The 23231-nt window shown below is 37.1% G+C and overlaps 1 protein-coding gene across 1 annotated transcript in view; it reads right to left on the reverse strand.

Annotated features, from left to right (window-relative positions):
* LOC116463426 (schwannomin-interacting protein 1) overlaps window positions 1–23231 on the reverse strand; it is a 597626-nt gene that overhangs the window by 503587 nt on the left and 70808 nt on the right. The gene's annotated exons all lie outside the window — the stretch shown is intronic.

Genomic DNA, 23231 nt, shown 5'->3' on the forward strand with positions numbered 1-23231 from the left:
ACTGGATTAAGAAAATGTGGCACATATACACCATGGAATACTATGCAGCCACAAAAAATGATGAGTTCATATCCTTTGTAGGGACATGGATGAAACTGGAAACCATCATTCTCAGTAAACTATCACAAGGACAAAAAAACCAAACACTGCATGTTCTCACTCATAGGTGGGAATTGAACAATGAGAACACATGGACACAGGAAGGGAAACATCACACTCTGGGGACTGTTGTGGGGTGGGGGGAGGGAGGGAGGGACAGCATTAGGAGACATACCTAATGCTAAATGACGAGTTAATGGGTGCAGCACACCAACATGGCACATGGATACATATGTAACAAACCTGCACATTGTGCACATGTACCCTAAAACTTAAAGTATAATAATAATAATAATAAAGTTGGAATAGGGCTGCCCCATTGCAAATGTGACATTTAAGTAAGGAATTAAGCAAGTATAGAAATGAACCACACCCATGAATACCTAGGGGAGAAAAGGAGGGAGTGTGCATGGTCTGTTGGAGGCCAGCATGGCTGAGATAGAGTGAGCAAGTGAGAATCGGGAAGATGAGAGGAGGAGGAGGAGAAATGGGAAGCCAGATCTACAGCCTCAACGGCTACTGCAAGGACTGTTCTTTACTCCATTTGGAAGCCATTGGACGGTTTCCAGCAGAGTAGTGACATACTCAATTTAGGTTTTAGCAAAATTACATTCATTTATAAATGTGCATGTGTAGAAATTGATGCCTAAACAAGAAAGAATTTTAGCTGAGGTCACACAGTTGGTACTTGGAAAATATGGGACCAGAACTCATGCTTCCTGGCCTAAGTCAAATTCCTTTTCTATCATTGCTCACTCAGAAACAGTTCTCAGAAATGTGAATATGGTTGAAAAGAATGATTTAGTTTCCTTTTAAATTGTTCATTGATTATGTCTAGGACCAGTTGATTGTCCTCAAGAAAAATAAAATCAATCAATCCTAATATTTTAACTAGATAACCTCAACATTCTACATATGTTGAATATTTAAAATGTCCACGTGTCTGTCACTGTTCAGACAAAACATTTGGATATGAGGCTGAATTGTTCCCTTTACATTTGGCTGCCCTTGGGTTATTTATGTACCAAACTGACTTCTTCAATTTTATTTATATTCATGACAAGTATCACTTGGGGGCAGTTATCTGTGAATTTAAAAGCTATATGGCATTCCTTTCTTTCCGAAGAACCAATATATCTTTGCATATAAGGAATACCAAATAAATTTATTTTATTCCTCCCCCAAATTGAGATCCTTTTGCTATAGATGATCAACCTGATGTTAAAGGTATATAGATATAATGTTGATTGCATATCTGTCTGAAAAACTATCTCTATTCTTGAGAAAGAATACTCACTTATACAGCTGACAAAGAATACATACCACAATGAAGTAGTACCAATATTACAATATTGCTAAATTGGCATTATTGAAATAAAATGATAGTACATTTATGTTCTTATTTTATTGAAAAAGGATTTTATGGTTTTAAATAAATTATTAAAATAAATAAAAGTGATGCTGGACTAGAAATTTCAATAGAGGAAAAGATGTGAATAGTTAACAGGTTGTTACTGAAGATAATGGACTAAAAAACTGAAAATTGTCATTGATATCATACAATTTTTGAAACTAGAGAGAAAGGCTCTCTGTCTTAAGGTAAAAATACAAAGTCCCAGACAGCAGAAGCCCTCCATGGGGCAGGGACAGGCCATGACCTAGCCCCAGATACCATCACTTCTCTTACATTGCTTATCCAAAAGCACCGGGTACCCAAGTGTAACATCAGTAGGATTTAATCAGCTGCAGAATAGTGGTTGTCCTGACTTATTTACAAAGTGCAGTCACACACATCATTTGTTGATGTATTAATTTGGTTACACTCAATAACTTACCTATTATTATAATCAGTAGTTTGTGTCAAGACACATCTCTCCAGGATTCAGCACTTGCTGACTTCCAAACTCATCTCTCACAAGCCCCAAGCCCTACTGGGCCTAAAGTTGGCAAAAACTGAGCTGCATCATTTCTCTACCCATATCTCTCACCATGCCCACTAACATAGGGATTGTCAGACATGTAGTTTGCATGTCCTAGCAACACTTCCAAAAATAGTTTTTAATGTTATTGTTAGGGGCAAAGGCTACCTTAGAGGGTTGTCAAATTTTTATTTCATGAAGCAATGCAATTTTTAATAGTACCAATGTCTAGTACCACCATTTTAATTCGTGGTCATAACCGATTCAGTAATTTGTTCAACATTAGCCAATATAAGACTCTTCAGGACTTAAGTGTAGGTCTTCTGACTGCTAGGCCAGTGCTAAAAACTGCAGTTTAATTATATAAAAATCACAGGGATGGTAACTAAAAGTTAGTATGGCTAGATGTGTGAAATAAGAGAATAAATGCGGCGGAGGTGGAGAAAGTATGCGGTGGGGAGCTAGGAGATGGAGCTTGACTACCCAAGAACTGTTTAGTCAAGGAAGAAGAGAGAAGCAGCATCTTACAGTAGCACAGAACAAGGTAGAAAGGGGCTGTCAGGTAAGCCAGTAATTGGGAGTCCATAAAAAGTTGTAGAGGATACAGAGAATATGGCAAACAAAAGGAGGTACTTAATGGCAATAATTGTGTTGGGTGCACTTAAGAAGTGGAGAAGTTTGATCAGAGGAGTTGGGAGGACTCAAGACAGGAAATAAAGGAAAGATGTTTGACGTGGAGGTTAGAAAGACTCCTCCTAAGATCAGGAGTTAGACAATAATTAGAAAGTTGGAATATAGAAATAAAGAGAGATAGGGGAGAAATATATGAAAGCAGTAATGTGCTATCTTATGAACAAGTTAATACAGACATTAAAGGTGTCCACTAATTCTGAGTTACTAAAGCATGGATTTTTAATGCCATTCATTTGGCAATTAATGATATGCTGTCTTGTGACATTCTTTATATTATTATTTGAATAATTATTATTTCTTGCATTATTCAACTTTTTATCTAGTAATGTCTTACCTCTTCAGGATATTCTAGGGTGAGGGCATTTTGGATGAAGCTAGCTGGTGGGAGCAAAGTTTCATAACTCTGTGTGAGAGAGAAAAAAATCTGATGTATGGATAAATTGTATTAGGAATATCCAGGAAAGCCCATATGTCCTAACTCTATGCAGGCTATATAAGCAAAGTATCTGATATGCAGCTATGCATCTATTATTTGATTGGCAGTGAGGATATACTAAATTAAAACAAATCACAAGCTACAACATATGGGTCATGGAATTTCACAGAAGATTGAAGTTTCTGACAGAGAGTAGGATTGACCATTAGAAAGTTTGGTTTAAAGGAGACTAAAGAATTTTTCCCAGAGATTTTTTTTTTTTTTTTTTTTTGGAGATGGAGTTTTGGTCTTGTTGCCCAGGCTGAGAGTGCAATGGCATGATCTCGGCTCACGGCAACCTTCGCCTCCCAGGTTCAAGCAATTCTTCTGCCTCAGCCTGCCGAGCAGCTGGGATTACAGGCATGCACCACCACACCTGGCTAATTTTGTATTTTTAGTAGAGACGGGGTTTCTCCACATTGGTCAGGCTGGTCTCAAACTCCTGACCTCAAGTGATCCGCCCGCCTTGGCCTCCCAACCTGGAGGCTTTTAAAGAGAGTTTGAGATAGGTTGGGTATGGCAAAGAGGAGTTTTCAAATGCCAGCCTGTGGGCCAGTGTTTATCTGTACTACGTTTTCACAGGTCTTCAGTGAAATGAGAAAAACATAGATGGCATGGTTCAGATATTGTTGCTAGATCTTCATTTTTAGGAGGGCTGTTTGTTCTGTATTTTTTCTAGTTTCCAGGGGCATTGAAATATTTTTTATTAAAATCATAGTGATAGCACGGATTGGTATTTCTAAATGTCATTTGTTAAATAAAAAATAAATAGCATTCCTGTGATGTAGACTCTTTTTTCCTATCAAAAGCATCTTTTGAAATGTTGCTGTCCCATGCAATCTACAGGCAGGACTCCTCTAGGTTAACAGGCATAGTGGAAGATTGGGCAGGGAGATGATTCTTAACTCCAAATCCAGTGTTGCCTGTGCTGTCACAGGTCTAGAGAGTCAGCGAGTGATTTAGCCTGGAGGGACAAGCTAGACACAAATTATTAGTGATAGTAACAGGCAGTGTTTATTGAATGCTTACTCTATGCCACCATGTGAAGTGGATATTATTAACTAATTAATTTTTACAGATTAGGGAACCGAATGGTAGGGAGTTTAAGTAACTTGTAAAGGGCACAGACGCAAGTGCTGACACAAGGATTTGAACCCAGGTTTGCTTGAATTCAGTGCCCAAGTTCTTACTAACTGTTCTATACTAATAATATAGTTTGAATATATGTCTCTACCCAAATCTCATGTTGAAATGTAATCCCCAATATTGATGGTGGCACCTGGTGGGTGGGGTTTGGATCATTGGAGCAGATTCCTCATGAATGGTTTGGGCCATCGTCTTGATGGTAAGTGAGCTCTCACTCCGAGTTCATACCAGATCTGGTCATTTAAAAGTGTGTGGCACCTCCCAGCCCACTCTCTTTCTCTCTTGCTCATGCTTTTGCCCTGTGACATGCCTGCTCCCTCTTTGCCTCTGCCATGATTGGAAGCTTCCTGAGGCCTTCCTAGAAGCCAAGCAGATGCCAGCACCATGCTTCCTGTAAAGCCTGTAAAGCCATGAGCCAATTAAACTTCTCTTCTTTATAAACAACCCGTCTTGGGTGTTTCTTTATAGCAATACAAGAGCAGTCTAATGCAACTGATTTTCATTAATATTTAAGTGGTTGTTGGGAACCCAAAGTACAGAAAAGCCTGCCAAGAGGATCAGTGTAGAAGGATAAATTAAAAATCAAGAGACGGAGTCTTAGGGGTGATAGCAAGACACAGTGATAATTCACTGTGTCCAATGTGTGAAGCAGCTAAAGTACAGGAGCTATTGCTTTGGGCCACACTGAGGTCACTAGAGGTGAGGGGGAATGCATTCTCTATGAAGTTGCTCAGCCAGAAGTCTTCCTGGAAGGAATAGAGGGCTACTGACTCAGACAAACTGCACCACTGGATTCCAGGGGACGACTCTAGATCAGGGCAACCAACTCAACCATTTGATGTAGTGCATAGAAAAGGAACTTAAAGCAAACACAATATCCATGCCAGGCACTGTTCTAAACACCAGGGTATAGCACTAAACAGGCAGACAAACTCCCGCCCTTATGGTGCTTACATTTATATAAATCTAATATATACGTTTTATATATATAGTATGAGAAAGTGATCAAGACAAAGGGATAAAGAGTAATAGAATGCACTCTATTTTAGACACTTAGTGGTGATACACATCATATGCTCCGACAGTCAATTTCTACTTCCCAGAAAAAAAGCACGTTTCAATATACCACTCCATAACAAAGCAATATCATGTAATAACCTGTGACATACAGTTTCTGTTACAGAATATTCTGAAAGTGGAATATCTGTCTCTGGAGCAATATCAATAGAGGCAGGCCAATATTACCATACTTCATATCAGGAGACATCCCTGTCAAGACTGCCATCTCTCTGGTACCCACCCCAATCCTTCTCTTTTCAGGGTGTGGAGATGGTAATGAATTCAGCATGATCCAGGCATTGCTCCGTGGCATCACTGTCAGCCTCAATTCTTGCCATGAAATGAAATACCAGATTTAAGAGCTAGTGTGTGGAGGATGCCTTAACTCCAAGCCTATTAGGTGCTTCATTTTGCACTGAAACAATTTTGAAACTTTATCAACAAACCAAGAGCATCCAAGGGAATGAATGAACAGCCCCCCCAACAATCCTGTGCACACACAGGCATTAGCTATGAAAGTATCTGATGACATAAATTTGATAAGGTCTACCTCAATTCTATTCCATCCTGAAGGGAAGGGGCCACATCAATTCCCACATAATGCAAGGATGAATTAGTCAAGTGGAGGACTTTTGGTGAGCTTTGAACCCGTGAATCACTTTCACATTGCTCTTCCCAACTCCTTGGAATGGGAGCTGTTTCCCCCATTTCTGCTGCCCAAACTTGCAGAGGTGACATTCAATCAAACCACAAAGCATTTCTAAATCTCTGACAGTAGAATTGAGGTAATTGAGAGTTGTGCCTCTGGGGTAGCCACAGGGAGAATATTATAAATATTTTCTGCTATAAATTCATTTAACACATGTTCGTGGAACACCTACTATGTGCTACACACAAGTCCTAAGATGCAAACTTCTCTTTTGACATGCAAGAAGCAGAAACAAAGATTTCTTTCTTGGTTTTGATTTTATTGCTATTGATCATTTATATGCTCTTTTAATTCCTAGATCAGTAATTCTAGGAAATCCATATATTCTAGGCCACAAAGTCCTTCCTAATAACCTAATAAATCAAGAAGTATTTTTGTTGAATGTCTACTATGTGCTCACTTCTAAAAGTAACATTCTCATATATTATTTTTATTGGCCATTTAGAAGACTGCATCAAACTCCAAATCCCTGTTTCCAGCTTCCCTAATATGCAGTTATTATCTTGAGACAAGCTGAAAGTAGTAAAAGTGATGATAAGATGTGCTGCCAACAAAAAAACAGTAAAAATGTTCTTCCTTTGAAAAGTTATCAAAATCTGTATTATACTATTATTGCATTATTGGAACCAGCAACATGAAAACTAGAAGTGCGACACTGTGAGGAAAAAAAAAGAGAGAAAGTTTGCTATTTTAGAATTGCTTTGTCTAAAGAAATTCCGTTTTCATTTAAAAAATGTTGAAGAGTTTCGGTGTATTTTTCCTATTTGAATTCAGATATATTCTGATTTTCTCTTTTATTCTTCCCCAGGTATCAGGTAAAACTAGAACTGATTGTCATTATCAAAAACTATACTTTTATTTTTCTGGCAAAATAGGGATAGCTGACACCAAACAAATGACCTTCACATGACAATGTCAGTTGCAATCCCAAACACCACGCTCGGAATGAATTGGTATTACTTGACTAAACGTTAGGGGTCTATGGAGCAGAGATGTCAGATAATCATCTTGTATTGTGAAAATAGTTGTTTGGAGAGTGATTGGGTTGGTGGGTGTTTTGTTGGGATCTCACCAAATCCAAGATAATAAAGCATGACAATTTCATCCACCAAAGCCTGCCAGATGGCTACTTGCACAGATGTCTATCTGTCTGGTGGGGAGGGGCAATGGCTATCATATTTATTCAATATTTTATGATCAGACAACCTGTGAAAGCCCATTGGGTTCATCCTTTGGGCTCATTATTATTGCATTACTGGTTTTCAAACCAATGTAGCAGCTGCTGTACTCATTTATCATCTTTCTATCCATATTTCACTCTGCTCTTTACAAAAGAGGAAATTTTACTTACTACCTAAGGACATGGTCCTTGGTTATTTTTTATTTTCTTACATACAACATAAAAATAACTATTACTTATTAAAATGATTTACTTATTAGGCCAATTTTTATATTTTGAATCACTTTCTGCTACTTTTTACACTTTTTAATTAACATAATTCTATTGTGTCTGTTTATTTTTGTTAACCTCTCCTACACCAGGCCTTGGTCATCTCCAACTATATACACTCAAGGGACAGTAAGAAGAGTAAGTATACATTTGTTTTCAAAAGGGTTGCCACTGGGAATATGTGGAAGTAGAAAACTGAGAAGGGAGAGAGGGAAATGGGGCAAGTGGCTGTTACTGAGGCTCTTTGAACCACCCTTCCTTGCTCATGCAGCTTTCTTCATAAGGGCCCAGTTACCTCAGTACAGGAGAAGGCAATGGCATTGCTGATCCAGGGGTGGGGATTGCTTTGTTTATTAGGCAAAAGCAGAATTACTGGGGAGTGTTTGTTTTCTTAAAATGACCAGTCTTCAGGGGCCACCTGTGTAGAGACAGCAGTATACAGAGAGGAAATGCATGGGGATAAAGCACAAAGGTCATGATCCCCCCTGCCTGAAGCACATGCTCAATGTTAGGAATGACAGGCTTATGGCCAGAGGGGGAAATCCTGGGCTATACTCTATGAGAGGCAGCTGTTCCTGGGCCTGACCAGTTTTCCTGCAGGCAATTGAGGTGGAGTGGAGGGAAACAGTTGTTTGAGAATGGTGTGTACAGGAACACCATTAATGCCCAACTGAACAATGAGGCTGTTTTGGTTTCACAAGGAGAAAAAGCAGCTATTCGTAAAATGTATCTAATCATGTATCACATGAAAGATCTGACTTATTCCAGAATCATGGCCCTACTGGGCAACTTAATAATCCAAACACTTGAGAATTTGGAGGTGCAGCTGAAATAAGCAATTGTCTCCCACCCTGTGCAGAAGTCCTTAAGTAAATCTCGCTGGCTGCCTTCTCCCTCACAGCCAAGACTATAAAATTCTGCAACCATCCTTTTCAGTAAAATTTGGATGATTCCTAACTCTAAATCCAGTAAGTCCTCACCTTACTTACATTCACCATTTGACAGAGTTGGCCACTCTCTCCTTCATACACATCCTTCACTGGTTTCCAGAAAACCTCATTGTCTTGGATTTTTTCCTGCATTTACTGTCATCCTTCTAGGTATCCTCAGCCGGTACTTTTAATGTTGGAAGGCTCCAGGCTAATCGTTGACCCTCTAATTTTTTCTATTTACAGTAACATGATAGATGATCTGATCCAGTCAAATGACTTTACCAACTATATACCAAGAAGTCTCAAGTATCCCTAGCTCATACCTCTCTTCCAAACTCCAGATATAACCCAAATGTCACATGTCTAATATCTCTCTTACATTCAACATGTCCTGATCTTCTTCCCTCAAATCTGATAAATTCATGTCTTTCTATTTCATTTGATGGGATTTCCAAACTTCCAGTTCTTTGGGCCAAAAATAAATGGAGTCATTTTTGAATATACTTTTTTTAATCACAACCCACACCCAAACTCTTAGAGAATCATGTTGAATCTACCTTAAAAATATATCCAGAATCCAACTCTTCTCCTCCCACTGTCAATAGCATGGTCTATACCACCCTGGTCTCTCTCCTGGATTACTGCAGTTGATTCCCTGCATCTCCACTGCCCCCTACAATCTATTCTCCAAATACTTGCCAGAAAGGTCCTTCTAAATGTAAGTCATATCAAGCATTTTGTCTTCTCAAAACTCTGCAGTGGTTCCAATTTCCCTCAGAGCAAGAGCCAGATTCTTTACAATGGTCTACTGTGGTCCCATGTGATCTCATTCTCCATCCCCTAATTATTTTCTAATCTCATCTACTAGCTCCTTGCTCTCTCTGCTTCAGCCAAGGTGACCTTCTTGCTCTTCCTTAAACTCTGGGCATGCTCCCACCTCAGGATCTTGGCACTGTCTGTGTCCTCTACATGGGATACTCTTTCCCAAGGTAACTCCATAACTAATTGCCTTTCAATCAAATATTTGCCAAAATGTCACTTTCCCTAGAAATGTACACTGCCAATTATTTAGCAACCATATCATCCTCTAGCACTCTCTTATTTCTTTCTACTTTATCTTTTTGCATATCAATCATCCTTCATTTTCTAACATACCATGCAATTTATTTATTATGCCTATGGTTTATTATTTGTCTTCACAAGCTGGGCTGTAAAGTCCATGAGGACAAGAATTTTGATCCGTTTTGGTCTGTTCTGTTTTGCTGGTTTTATCCCAAGTGTCAAGAATGGTGTCTGGCACATTGTTCATGTTCAGATGTTGAAAATATAAAGATAAAAATAACCCCGATATTGTCTGAGGAGAACTGAGAATTCCATAGCAGACACCTGGCACCAGAAAGCAGCTGATGGAGCACTTCTTGCCTCTTGAGAGCAGAGACAAGGGCCTCTTACTTACAAATTTCCAGCATTGTACACCATAGCCTGATTTAAAAACAAATGGTCAGTAAATGATTATGGAATAAAGCTTAGTTCCATTGATGAAAGAAAGCCACTGATGCCTTTGAGAAGAAAGGCCTAATGAAAAAAAAAAAAGCATTTATTAGAACATAATTTTGTCAACCTCATGTCACAAAGAATGAACAGAAAGCATAAGGTTGGCCAAAACTAATCCTGTCTCCAACTGAATCTGAGCTTAGCTTACTTTTGATAGCCTAGTCAGGATGCACTTTTACAATAGCTCGTAAAGTTTCATAGTTCGAAACCTAAACCAGCAAATGACTACATAATTGAACAATTCCCTTTATATGACATTTTGGACAAGGCAACACTATAGGAACAGAGAACAGACCAGTGATTGCCAGGAGTTAGGGATAGGGGAAGAGTCTAACAACAAAGGATAGACACAAGGAAATTCTTTGGGATATTAGGATTGTTCTATTTCCTGTTTGCAGTGGTAGTTACAAGAATCTATGCACATGTTAAATAAAATTCATGCAACTGTACACCAGAAAAAGTGAATACTACTATAGGTAGTATACTAAATGCAAATTTTTAAAAATTACATTCCCCACTTAGAAGATACTGCTGATGCCCTGGTAAAATCTAAGCTGTAAGACTACATGCTCATAAATTTGAAAGAAAGTGAAAGCTTAATGGTCCCTGGGCTCCTTATGATGTTTGCATTGAACATCTTTGGACAACCAGGGAGGGCTCCTCTGGGTCCAGATATTTACATTTGTCCAGTCATGCACTATTTGGCAGTGAAAAGTTCTGTATACATGTTTGCTCTAAGGTGTCATTTATTAAACCCACCCTGCTCTGTTACCTCTGTGTTTGTGCTGTCAGCTAACAAACAAGTGAAAGTACACAAAACTTATACCTATGGGTCGCTGTTTTCACAACAGGCCTGCTGTTTGCAATGACTGCATGAGACTAAACCTGCTTTCTCTTCATAAGACTTGCCTACTCAGGTATTTAACGAGTTGTTCTTTTATAGGAGGATCTTTTCTTAGAGTAGCATTCAGCCCTTTGATTATTGGCTTAAAGCATAAGCTTCCTTCTGCTTTTATTTGATTATTGATTATTGGCATTCGGTCCTTTCATTATTGGTTTGAAGCATAAGCTTCCTTTTACTATCCCCACTTTACCCCACCTGACATTTTTGTTCTACTCTAATTCCCAGTTCATAGAATCTATTATTCATTTAGAAATAAATTCCATTTTGGAAATTTTAAAGTTATAAAATTAACTACTTTGATAACACTTATCTTTAACATGTATCCTATAATTTACCAAACACTTTTATCTGTGTGATATCTTTTAATTCTCTCATTAATTAATTAAGTAGACATGCAGGTAGTATCATTTTCATTTTTCAAACAGACTCAGGAATCCAAAGTGGTTAAGAAACTTTCTCAAGGTCACATGACCCATCAGAAAGGCAGGGCAAAGACTAGATTCCCATTAAATGTAAGGGGTCAGTAATCCTCACTTCTTTTATGAAAAATTAATTTTCACACCATTTTATGTGACTGTGAAACCTATCAGCATAAAATTGTATTTTTTCTTTGCCTTGTCCTTTAAAAATCAACGAATGCGGCTGGGCGCAGTGGCTCACGCCTGTAATCCCAGCACTTTGGGAGGCTGTGGTGGGCAGATGATGAGGTCAGGAGATCGAGATCATCCTGGCCAACATGGTGAAACTGTCTCTACTAAAATACAAAAAAAATTAGCTGGGCATGGTGGTGTGCACCTGTAGTCCCAGCTACTCGGGAGGCTGAGGCAAGGGAATTGCTTGAACCAGGGAGGCGGAGGTTGCAGTGAACCGAGACTGCGACACTGCACTCCAGCCTGGCGACAGAGAAAGACTCTGCCTCAAAAAAAAAAAAAAAAGAAAAAAAGGATGCTAATACCATATGATATTCCATGTGCACTTTAGCTCACAATACCATGCTTGCATTTTTGTTTCCATTACCAAGGGAGTCTCTCATAAGTGCAGCCTAAGTATGTCCCAGTCATCTACATCTCACCGATTTTCTAGGTTGCTTTGTGGATTTTTCACGGATTATGTAATTTTAAGCCTACCTGACGTATGAACTGTAGTTAGGTTCAGTTTTTAGGCACCTGTTTTTTTGGCACATATCTTTAAAACTCTCTGAAGTCTTTGGCTGAGAAGCTTAGTAGTCCACCAAGTTCTCATTGAAGCAGTTTTATCAGTAGCAGTGTGGCTCTTTTTGGGAAGTGCAGAGACTGTGTTAAGGCCTTGGCTTTCCCACCAGCCCCTGCAGCACCTGCTGTGCAGAGTAGGTAATCCTGTTAAAGGCATAATCTCCCAACAGGTAAGGCCATGGTATTATATTTCATGCTCATGCTTCACACTCAAGCCACAAATATCTCTTGCCATTTCCCAATTATACTGCAGAGTTTAGCCTTTACTTAGGCTGTTTTCTCTGCCTGGATTGCCTTTTCCTGCTGTGGTTCTGGGGACTGGCCAGATACCCCCATCTACCTTTATGAGAGCCCCTGGGGTTGGGAATGATTACAGTAGGTGCTGGGGATAATCGAAGACACTGGAGCAGCCAGGCATGTCTAGCAGAAATTTCTCATCTGACCCTGTGACTGCTGGCCTTCCCTACCCTTCTTACCTCCCTCTCTTTAAGGCGTTGAGTTTGCTTCCATGACAGCCATTGCTGGCTCCTGGTTTTACACTAAACCAAGTGCCTTCTAATTTTGTCTTTTGACTGCTATTCACATACCAACATTCCCCAGACGCCAAGTCTCATCCTTCAAAGTTTGGTTTAAATATCACCACCCTTACCTTCTCATCTCTACAGCTTTCCCCTCTGTGTGCCCCCTGGGGGCAGAATCAGCTGTTCTTTAGCCTGAGCTCCCAGGACTTTCTGTATATCATCCCTCATGGAACTTCTTGCATTTATTCCCCAGTTCATCATATCTTGTAGTCTTGCTAGATGGTAAGACTCCAAGGGGAATGGCTGTGTTATATTTATCCATGTTCTCATCAGATATCTGGGATAGAACCTGGTGCTTCATAAATTCTCAATAAATGTTTCTTGCTTCAATAAATAAATACTATTTTACTCCTTCTTATAAGGATTTGTACATATTGATATGATGAAGAAAAAAGCTCCAGTGAAGTAAATACGGTGACTGTAAAAACAGGATGAATAAAGGACCTTTGTTTCAGAAAATCCCCTATCAGAATTCATTCATGATCTTTGATTAGGTATTTGAGTCCTTCTAGTCTACACAATAATTTTTCCTCTGAAACAATCTATTCAAAGAGGCAAGAGTTCCTGTCCTCTCATTGATAGAACTTACCTGAGTCTGTCTTCACTGATTTTCCAGTCTGTGTGCACTTGTACATGTGTGTGTGCACCCAGGCTGATTTTGTGCCAAGCTCATTACTTGAAAAATACATATCACCAAAGAATTTCAATTATTATCTTGAAATATATCAGAAAAGAGCACTTTCTCCTTAGTCTCTTCTGTGTCTCCATATTTGTATATATGTAAATCCTAGTAAGTTCTGTGGGGTCTCTCTCCTGAACTTAGATTCTCTTAGGTTTATTTTAATAACAAAAAACTCCACGTTGCTAGACAGAGAAACATCATGAATACAAGTGATATTCAATTACAGGAAAGCTGTCTCTTCATCCTGAAACAAGTCACTTTCTCTCTTTTAAACACTCATTCTACAAATTTGTGTTAAGGTGTTTTATCTTAAGTTTGATCTAACCAAATTCAAATAATGGGAGTGTAGTGAAATTACGGGAACGGAACACATAAAACTAGGTTGGTTGGTTGGATTTATTTTCCTTTGGATATTCGATTTAGTTTAAAAGAATTGGATTCATTTGCCATGTTCTCTTTGGGAAGCATTGTGAGAAGTATAATTTAGAACTGCTCTCTCTTTTGCATGGCCTCTGCAAGGCATAAAAGGGGCTCACAGTGCATGTTTCTGCTATAATGAAAGCTCTGTTCTATCTGTCTGCCTCCATGTGAATTGCTCCTTCAGATAGAAAGTTAAAACTAGAATGAGTCAAAAACCTCCCAGGGCCTAAACTACTCTTAGAGAGTAAATTAGGCATCTTTGGATGCTTAACTCTTTCAGACCCTGGCACACATTTTTAAAAGTTGTTAATGGTTCAAGAAATTTGATTCCACTGTCAGAAATGTCTAATTAGTTAATTAAGAGTAGTTAAGCTCAGGATGTTCTCATGACTATTTTCTTCCATACTAAAATGGGTAATTCAGACGCTAACAACAAAATCAAAGTTTTTTCAGGTTTCTCTGTCTACCACCCTCACTGTAGAGGTAGCAATAGGGACTTGCTAAATAACACACTACCATCCTCCAAAACAAAATAAAAATCCCCATCAAAGCCTGAACACAACCTATCATTCTGAGGAAATATATGGTCTCAATACAGAAAGAAGACAGATTGGCATGGCAAAAATGGACACATGTTATATTAGAATGTGTTTACTATTTTCCTTGCCTAAAATAGCATATTCAAGGTATAGCACAGGATTAAACGATAACACAACTTAACCCTAAGAAGAATTTTTCTTATGAACAGAACCAGCCTTCATTAAAGATTTTTGAATTAAACTACTTCTAATTTCTAAAGTAAAGCAGTGAAAAAAAATGACTTCATAGTGACTTTAGTAAAAAGAGTAGTATCCTAACTCACTAGAGTTTATAATCCCATAAGGAAATTTCAATTTAAATTGTTCAGGTCAAATTTAGCCTCGCCAGGAACAAAATAGTAACGCAGAAAATGGCAGAGGCTTGGTAACCACAGGGAGGGGGTTTTGATGGGGTGGGGTGAAGGGGTAAAGAGAGGAGGGGCCAGGAGGAATCAATATTATTAAGGGAAGAAACTCTTTCTCCAAGAAATTGAATATGATTTTGAATCCAGGATAAATACATAGTACCAGAACCACAGTAGACGCTTATCAAGTTTCTATTTCATGCATCTGAGGAAATCAATTTTCAGATTTCTGAGTACACAGCTATCTGATCTTATATGATGTCACCTTCTTGTGCACTAAATATTTAGATAAATGTCCTCAGCCCTGGCTGTTTAGATCTCGTAATTTCCTTGTTTTTGCTCTGACACAGTAATAGTGTTCAGTGCAAGACAGATGCTGCATTGGGATGAGTGTCATTGATTTATGCCCTCTGACAGACTTTCAGGGAGTAAATTATTAGGTCCCTTTTACCCTTTTGGAAGTTTTACTCATTTCTTTAAGCTCTTTTTTGGTAGATTTGGTGGTGTAGGGGGAGGGAGGTTTGTATGTGTGTGTGCATGTGTGCCTGTGTATGTAAAAAAGCATCTAGCTGTCCTATCCAGCCTGAATTGTTGTAATGTCTGCAAGGTATGACAACTCCAGAGGGCTGTTGATGTGACTCAAAGTCTTTCTTTCCCTATAACCTGAGTACAACTGTGGCAAACCTTCTAGCCGCCCTGGAAAATGCTTTTTCAATACCGCCAAAAGTTTAGTACATTTATGGGAGGCAATGGATTCAGATTTGTCAATATGTGTACATTTAGCATCTTAACAGAATGGAAAAGGCAAGAAATCTTTCCAATATAATCATTGCTTTCTGTGGTTCTTTTCTTTTAATACTGCCATGAAGAATCAAAATACAGTATTATTTGCATTTTTCTATCTAACACAGATCTAGTCCTCGATGTAAAATAAATGCTATGTTTCTTTCTTATAAGTAGCTATTGTACTTACCACGCATAAAGTTTAAAAAAATTCTAACCCTCCTAGTTCTCTTAGTGTAGTTTCTCTCCTTTTCCTGCCAGTCAGATTTGGAAATAAGAGTTACTCAGGCATCATCGGTCCTTCTTCGATATAATTTTAAATCTCCATCCAGCCATTTTCGCCCATACTCTTTCCTCAGGAGAATAATCACTCCACATTCTTCAAAATTCCAATAAGAAGAATGTTATAGAAATCTAGTTTATAAAATTTAGAGCATGAAATGAAGGTTTCTTCTTTCCCAAAATAACCATTGAGAAACTTCAGACACATTTTTCTAAAAGAATATGCACTGCCTCTCCTTATAATATTCAGGGGGAAATTCCTATGAATTAATGCAGTGATAAATATTACAGATATAGCTTCTAGATATATAGTATCATGATGTGTCTAATTAAGATGCAGTAAGATTCTCAGACACAAAGTTGTTCTTTTATATTAAGAGCCAGAATTAGAAGATTACACTAAGTCTAGCACAAGCCATTTCCATTGTGCATTTTCAGTAAAAGCTGACTAAATTTATTTCTTAGAATGTAATGAAATTATGGAGTGAATCTAGCTGAAATAACAGATTTGTTTTTAGTCTTATAAGTCAGTGAGTAACAATTTTTCATTCAATTTTGTTGTTATTGTTTAGAACTTCATGGGAAATGAAAACAAAAATTTAAAATAACTAGTGGTAACAGTTCGTTTTCATGAAATGCAAATTGCACTTCACTAGGAAGTGAAACAACTTGTAACTTTTGAATTCACTGTTAAACTAGTAAAATTTATCCTAAATTAAATAAATGAAGTAGCTAACGAAGAATTATTGAATACAATAGGATAAGAAGGCAGTGTTTAATGGAACTGATGTTGCATTTCAACTGGACCAAAGCTTCAGATTTTCCATTCTAGTTTACCAGATAGAAGATAAATATTAATAAATACATCTGGGTTGAAAAATTTATTCTTGTTACTACTACAAGGGCTACCTTGGCAAAGTAAATTTTAAAATACCTGTACTTAAGCTCTTTTTAAAAATTGTATTTTCTTTAGTATCACACTTCTAGGATGAATGAAACAAACAATATATTAGACCTAAAGAGTCATGTATTTTTAGCCCCGATTCTTATTTATTTATTTTTGTATATGACAGACAAGTAAGTTTTGTAGACTCGTACAAATTCCTCAAGAACAAGCAGGTTATTTTTTTCATGCCTTGTGGTATAACTTAAAATCTCTCAGGTATTCTAGTTCTACCTCATTTCTCCACTTGATTCAGTAAGAACTAATTACAAGTAGAAAACCAAAACTTTTTCAGTGAAAACTTTCAGGGTTTAGACTCTGCCTGTCACTAATTTTCTATTGTACTAGAGAGTCAGCCAGGGTGTTTGTAAACTCTTTCGTGCTTGATCCGCCATGCTTGCTGAAATGTATGGGGGCAGCTAGCTGGTTTTATAACTAAGCCCCAAAAACTGGACTGGAAGTATTGGCTTGGAATGCGTAGCCACATTTAAAAGTTACTTTTAGCATGAAAAAGGGTTGAACAGGTGGTCTTCCTCCCCTTAACCATTTATTCTATCCTGTTCAAATCTGCTGTCCCCCAAACGCATCATCTACCACCTTCACAATTTTCATCAAAGCTGTGTACCTCCTGAATTATTGTTTACTATGTTTCTTTAAACTGACTACTTTTTAAAAACTTAAATATCCAAGTTATTTTGATCTCAAGCAATATCTCTGAAATCATGGTTTTAGAGGGCTAATTTTTCCCAATACATGTTAAAGTAAAAAAAAAAAAAAAAGCTATTGAAATATTCATCTCCTAAAAAAATTATAGAAATAGGAAAAAGATTTGTGGTTCCAGGCTTTTGGGAGGGAGAAAAGGGGGGATGTGACTATAACTACAAAGAGTAGCATGAGAGAGCCTTGTAATGGAATGGTTCTGTATCTTTATCGTGGTGGTTATACAAGTCTACATGATAAAATTACATCACATACACACACACAGTTTGTAAAATTGGTGAAATCTGATTAAAGTTGCTGGATTATACTGCTGTCAGTTTCCTGGTTGTGATTTTGTGCTATAGTTATGCAAGATGTTACCATTGAAGGAAATTAGGTAAAGGATATGCAAGATTTCTCTATCACCTATTTCTTACAGCTGCATGTGAATCTACAATTATGTCAAAATAAGAAGTTAAAAAAAGAAAAGAACCAACCTATGTAAGAGGATTACAGGCAGTGAAAATCGCATAGGCAGAGGGCCTGGGGCAAGAGAACACGTGGTATATTTAAGGAGCTGAATGAAGTCTATGAGCATGGTGGGAAATAGAGCAGATAAGGAGCTGTAAGAACCTGGGACTCCTGGGTATGCCCCAAAACATATTGGAGGTGTGATCATCGTGATGCCTGCTACAGCTCCATGCCCCAGTGCAGAAGCACAAGGTCCCATAATGACCCCATAAGCAATGGGGCTGCCGAAACCCAGATGAAGCAGGGTTTGGCCAACTACGAAAAAACACGTTTTATTCTTCCATGTGTTTTTCTACAGTAAGAATTTTAAAAATGCATAAATATACCAGTACATTAAAAAATTTTTCATCTCAGTAGCACCCCAAATTGTCCAATATACTGGTGGTGATCTGCATTTTCCACACTGTTAGGGATAATGAATGAGTTCTTGCCTCACTCTGCCCTAGACAAGCTGTGTAACCTGTCACCTCTCCCTTCATATCTGAGGTCTCAGTTTCCTACTTGTTATAGCAAGAGGTTTGACAAACTAAGGTTTCTCCAGCTCCTATGGTCTATGATTTATCTACCCATCTTGCTGTGCACTCACCGTACCATAAACTAGGACTAACCCAATGAGAAATATTAAAACACAATCGATGCAAGAACTTATCTTGCAATTTGATCTTGTACTTATTAATGTATGCCATGGAATGCATTGATTCTTACAGAAGCAGCACTAAAATAAAAATTTTAAAATAAGATAAACATTTTAAATAGAAATATTAAAATAAAAAGACTGGTAGCACTAAAAAGTCCTGCAGTTACTATGTGGTAACTGTGCTATTAAGGACACACAATGTTGACCATTTTCCCCCAACTCATTGAAAACACAGAAACATAAGTAATTATGTGTTGGATTATTGCAAGAATAAGTGGGAGGTATTGGGAAATGACTGGAGTTGACTTTGAGAGATCTGAGTCTGATTCCACCCCCAAGAATTTGAGTAAGTCACTTCACCTCTCTGAACACTGTCTTCCTCATCTGCAAAACAGGCATATTCATACCTGCACAGCTGATATACTGGGACACTGCAATATTGCCTGGGAAACCATAGGCAAATTGAAAGCATAATCATCACAAATTTGTATATCCTCAGCTCTACAGAACTGTAAGAGCATGAAGGTGTCAGGAACCGTTCAAGGCAAAAATTGATACATTAGTTCCTCCATTGGTTGTCTGAGATCTTGGGTCTCTAAAGAGCTGACATGATGCTTTTCTTACCCAGAGAATGAATTTCAAAATACTGTGCAGATATATTTTTTAAATTTGTATATATTTATATTAGGTAATTTCTCTTAATCTCTATTGAGAGTAGCACAGTTTACAGATTTGGGGTTTTTTTTTAAAATGAAAAAAATCTTAGAAGTATTCATCAATTTTTTCCCAACAGATTCCAGCTTAAAAACATCAGGATGAATAAGTCAAAAGATGCAATGTACTACATGAGGGCTATAGTTAATAATAGTGCATTGTATTCAGGATTTTGCTAAATGGGTAGATTATTGCTGCTCTTGCCACCAGGGGAAAAAATGAGTAACTATGTGAGATGATGGATACCTTAATTTGTTCCTCTATAGTAACCATTTTGCTGTATATTTGTATCTTATAACATCATTTTGTATACCTTAAATATACATAATAAAATTTATTTTAAAAAAGCATCAGGTAGTCTTACTATCCCTTTTCAAAAATAAATATTAAAAATATCAAGTTCATTGAAAGGAAAAGACCTGTTTACTCCAATTTCTATTTTATCATCATCATTTCTAATTAAAACAGAGGAAAAAAATCAAAACATTTTCTGGTGATTTTCAGCCTGTCAAGTTTAATAGCCTCAATTTCAAATTTTAGCATATTTACAACACAAACCCTTTTTTACTATACAATCTCTTATTTTTTGCATAAAAATTTTCACCAAAATGTTCAAAAATTCATTTAAATAACCAATAATTAAGCCTATGCCACATGAGATATTGTACAGTGATGGAATGAATGTGGGCTTTGAGGTCAAAAGGAGCTGGGTTTTTAACCTCAACTTTCCCACTTTCTTGTTTCTCTGAGTTTCAGTTTTCTAACTGCAGAGTTATTGTGAAACTAAAATCAGATGATATTAAATATAATAAAATGTGTAAAAAATCTAGGAGCTAAGCACAAAGTGCTTAACAAATATCAGCTATTGAGCCACCATGAAATGTACCCAGCATTCCTGTGGATTTTCAGCAATCTGAAAACCTCCTTACACCTTGAGAGCTAAGCACTATTTTATAGATTATTTACACAATGACATATGTAGAACCAGTGCTCACCAAATACTGACCCACCTCACAGAGTTGAAGAGGTAAGGTGGCTAAAATGTTTTGATAGAGCTTAAAAGTTTAAGCTTCCAACACCACTGTTTAGCTATGGAAGAATTCATTTTCTAGAAAGTTCGAACTGGAAGGAATTTTGACTATCATCTTTAAGCTTAATCCTCTATTTAAATATAAGGAACATGAGGTTCAGAGATGCAAACCCTGACCTGAAGACCCTAGAGGTGATGAACCTTAGATACAATCCAGGTGCCTTGACTTCCAGGTTGTCACTTTCTCTATCATGTCACACATAAGAACTGTATTTGATAGAAGTTATTTAGTAAAGTTTGGGCAGATTAGTAATCACAATTATAATAAAAATTAAGAACAGATTTTAGTAGGGACACCTTATATTTTCTGAACCTTTACCCATGTTAGGCAGTGGGGTGAGGTTTTGACATACATTTTCTCCCTGAATTCAGAGAATAATGATTGGCATGATTGCTACCACTCTTCTAAGATGTGTAAATGGATTAAAAAGGTTTTAAGAAAATTGCACACAGAATTAATAAGAGGCAGAGCCAAATTCAAATCCTGTTCTAATTCCATTGTGGAACTCTAAGCTACTTATTAATGTATAAAGAGTTAGCTTATTAAATAAAGTAGCATATAAAGTACCTCTCTAATATCTATCCTCACATACATGTGAAACTATGAACACCCCTTACATGACATGGGTGAAAATAAAGATGCTGTCTCATATCACTGGTAAAAAATCAATGAGCTTCTGGAAATTTGGTTAGCATACCAATCATCACCAATCTGAAAATTGTAGCTCTGAGGATGAATGTTATCTTTGCACTAAAAAAGATGGCATTCATTTAAATAAAATAGAAGATTCTTGCTCTATAATATCCCAATTCTATGACAGTCACCTGTCATTAACTCAGCCCGTAGCTCTTTCATTCAAGATGAATAATGTTCTGGAAAACTCAGCCAGACTACTTAAACATTCATACCTATGTTGAGTAGAAACTCATTTTTTCAACCACTGAATACTCATTCCTTATGGACAGAAATAGTAAGATATGAGTAAAATATGTATTGAAGAAATAACTATTTCCCCAGGACAGTTCAAAATAGGTGGAAAGCACTATAGTAATTTCCTTGCAATTGCATAGTTCCTTTGCTTATTAAATTTTGAAGAGGTTATCAATTTGGAATATAACCTAAAGAGTTTATGTTTCATAATTTTACTTTATTGCTGAAATATTTATGCAAATATTCAGTGTAGGAAGATGCTGCCAGATGGAAATGCAATAGTTGTGGAATTCTTCCTGGCATTTCCGACAGAATATATAATATCGAATCACTTTATGCTAATGTTTTGCAATGGAATACATATTTTATAGCTACTTTGAAATGCAAATTTTAAAGATCTAAACAGTTTAGAAATCATGCCAATGCAAAGTAAACTAATATAAAAAGTAGGAGTTAGATAGATAAATTACAGCCATGTCATATCAACTGCCTTTTGGCAAAGTAATGAGCCATGTCTTTATACTCTTTGTGTAAATATGCTTTAATATTTGAAGTACAACTGTGTTCGGTAAGGTTAACATTAACTAACCTCAAGATTTATATGACATCTGTCAAATATCTGACTTCTAAAGATACTTAACTTTCTTATTACACTTCCTCACCCTAATTTCCATCATTGATAAGTTCTCTGATGGCAGGTATGTGGTATCTTTGCTACATTCAATACTGAATGAAAAATACAAGGTGCATGTCACAAATAAGTCTGAGTTACAAGAGGATTAAAGTTTTATTATTATTAAAGAGCATTGAGTCTAAAATTTGTTAAGATTTTACAACTTCTCAAATCAATTTCATTTCACTACATTACAAAAACTTCTAAAAATGAATACTGTATGCTGAGCCTGTCATTTCTTAAACTTGTGGTCAGAAACTCAGTGTTTAAACAGTGAAACATTCTTAAAAGACACCATAAAGCACAATCTTCTCACTGAATCCGTTGAATAATTTCCTCTTTTCAAATTGGGATAGATTTCATACCAGGATTGTGAATCAAATGACATCTTTTTTTGAAAGGCATGACTGTTCTTGACAATGCCTTCTCTCCTTTGTAGGGCTATTTTAACACCAGTCATAACTCAGGAATTGAATCCGGACAAAAAAAGGAAATTGTGAGCTTCTTGTAAATGACTAAAATTATAGACCCCAAAGCTTGATTTAAAATAACTATGTTGGCTCATTAGAGGTCCAAAAAACCTGGAGTATTTTCTCTTTTGCCTCATTTCTCCTGAGTTTCAGAAGAGATATTTTAAAACATCAATGCCACTGCCTTTTATTCAGACCATAGAATGTTCAAATCCAGTAGAACTAAAAAAAAAGTTTCTGAAGTCACTATTAATAAAGTATTTCACATTCTGACCATTACAAAATGCCTCAGTAGCCCTTATTCCACTCATTCCTTACAACTAGTGTGGTAGACAAGTATTATCATTTCTTTCCACAGTTGGACAAATTAACTCACAGAGGTTAAGTAGTTCACCCAGTGACACATCCAGGGAATACTAGTTTGTTTTTTTCTCTGAAATGTAAGACTTTGATAATTAAGGTTGGGTTTAAATACATGCTGAGATTATGATCTGGAATACTTCAGTGACAGTTTCACTCTGCCCAACAAGAAGAAAGTCTTCTGAACAACTGCTACCCTTTGGTGCACCTTGTTTTCTCCTACTGTGGTCTATAAATGTAGAACCATATGTACTGGTGTACTTCCTACAGTACTATGGTATGGTACAATGCACACTTACTGTCATCTATAGATGTGGAACATATGAAGCACATATATTTGT

The sequence above is a fragment of the Hylobates moloch genome, unplaced genomic scaffold, assembly GCF_009828535.3.
Source record: "Hylobates moloch isolate HMO894 unplaced genomic scaffold, HMol_V3 SCAFFOLD_36, whole genome shotgun sequence".
Taxonomy (NCBI): Eukaryota; Metazoa; Chordata; class Mammalia; order Primates; family Hylobatidae; genus Hylobates; species Hylobates moloch.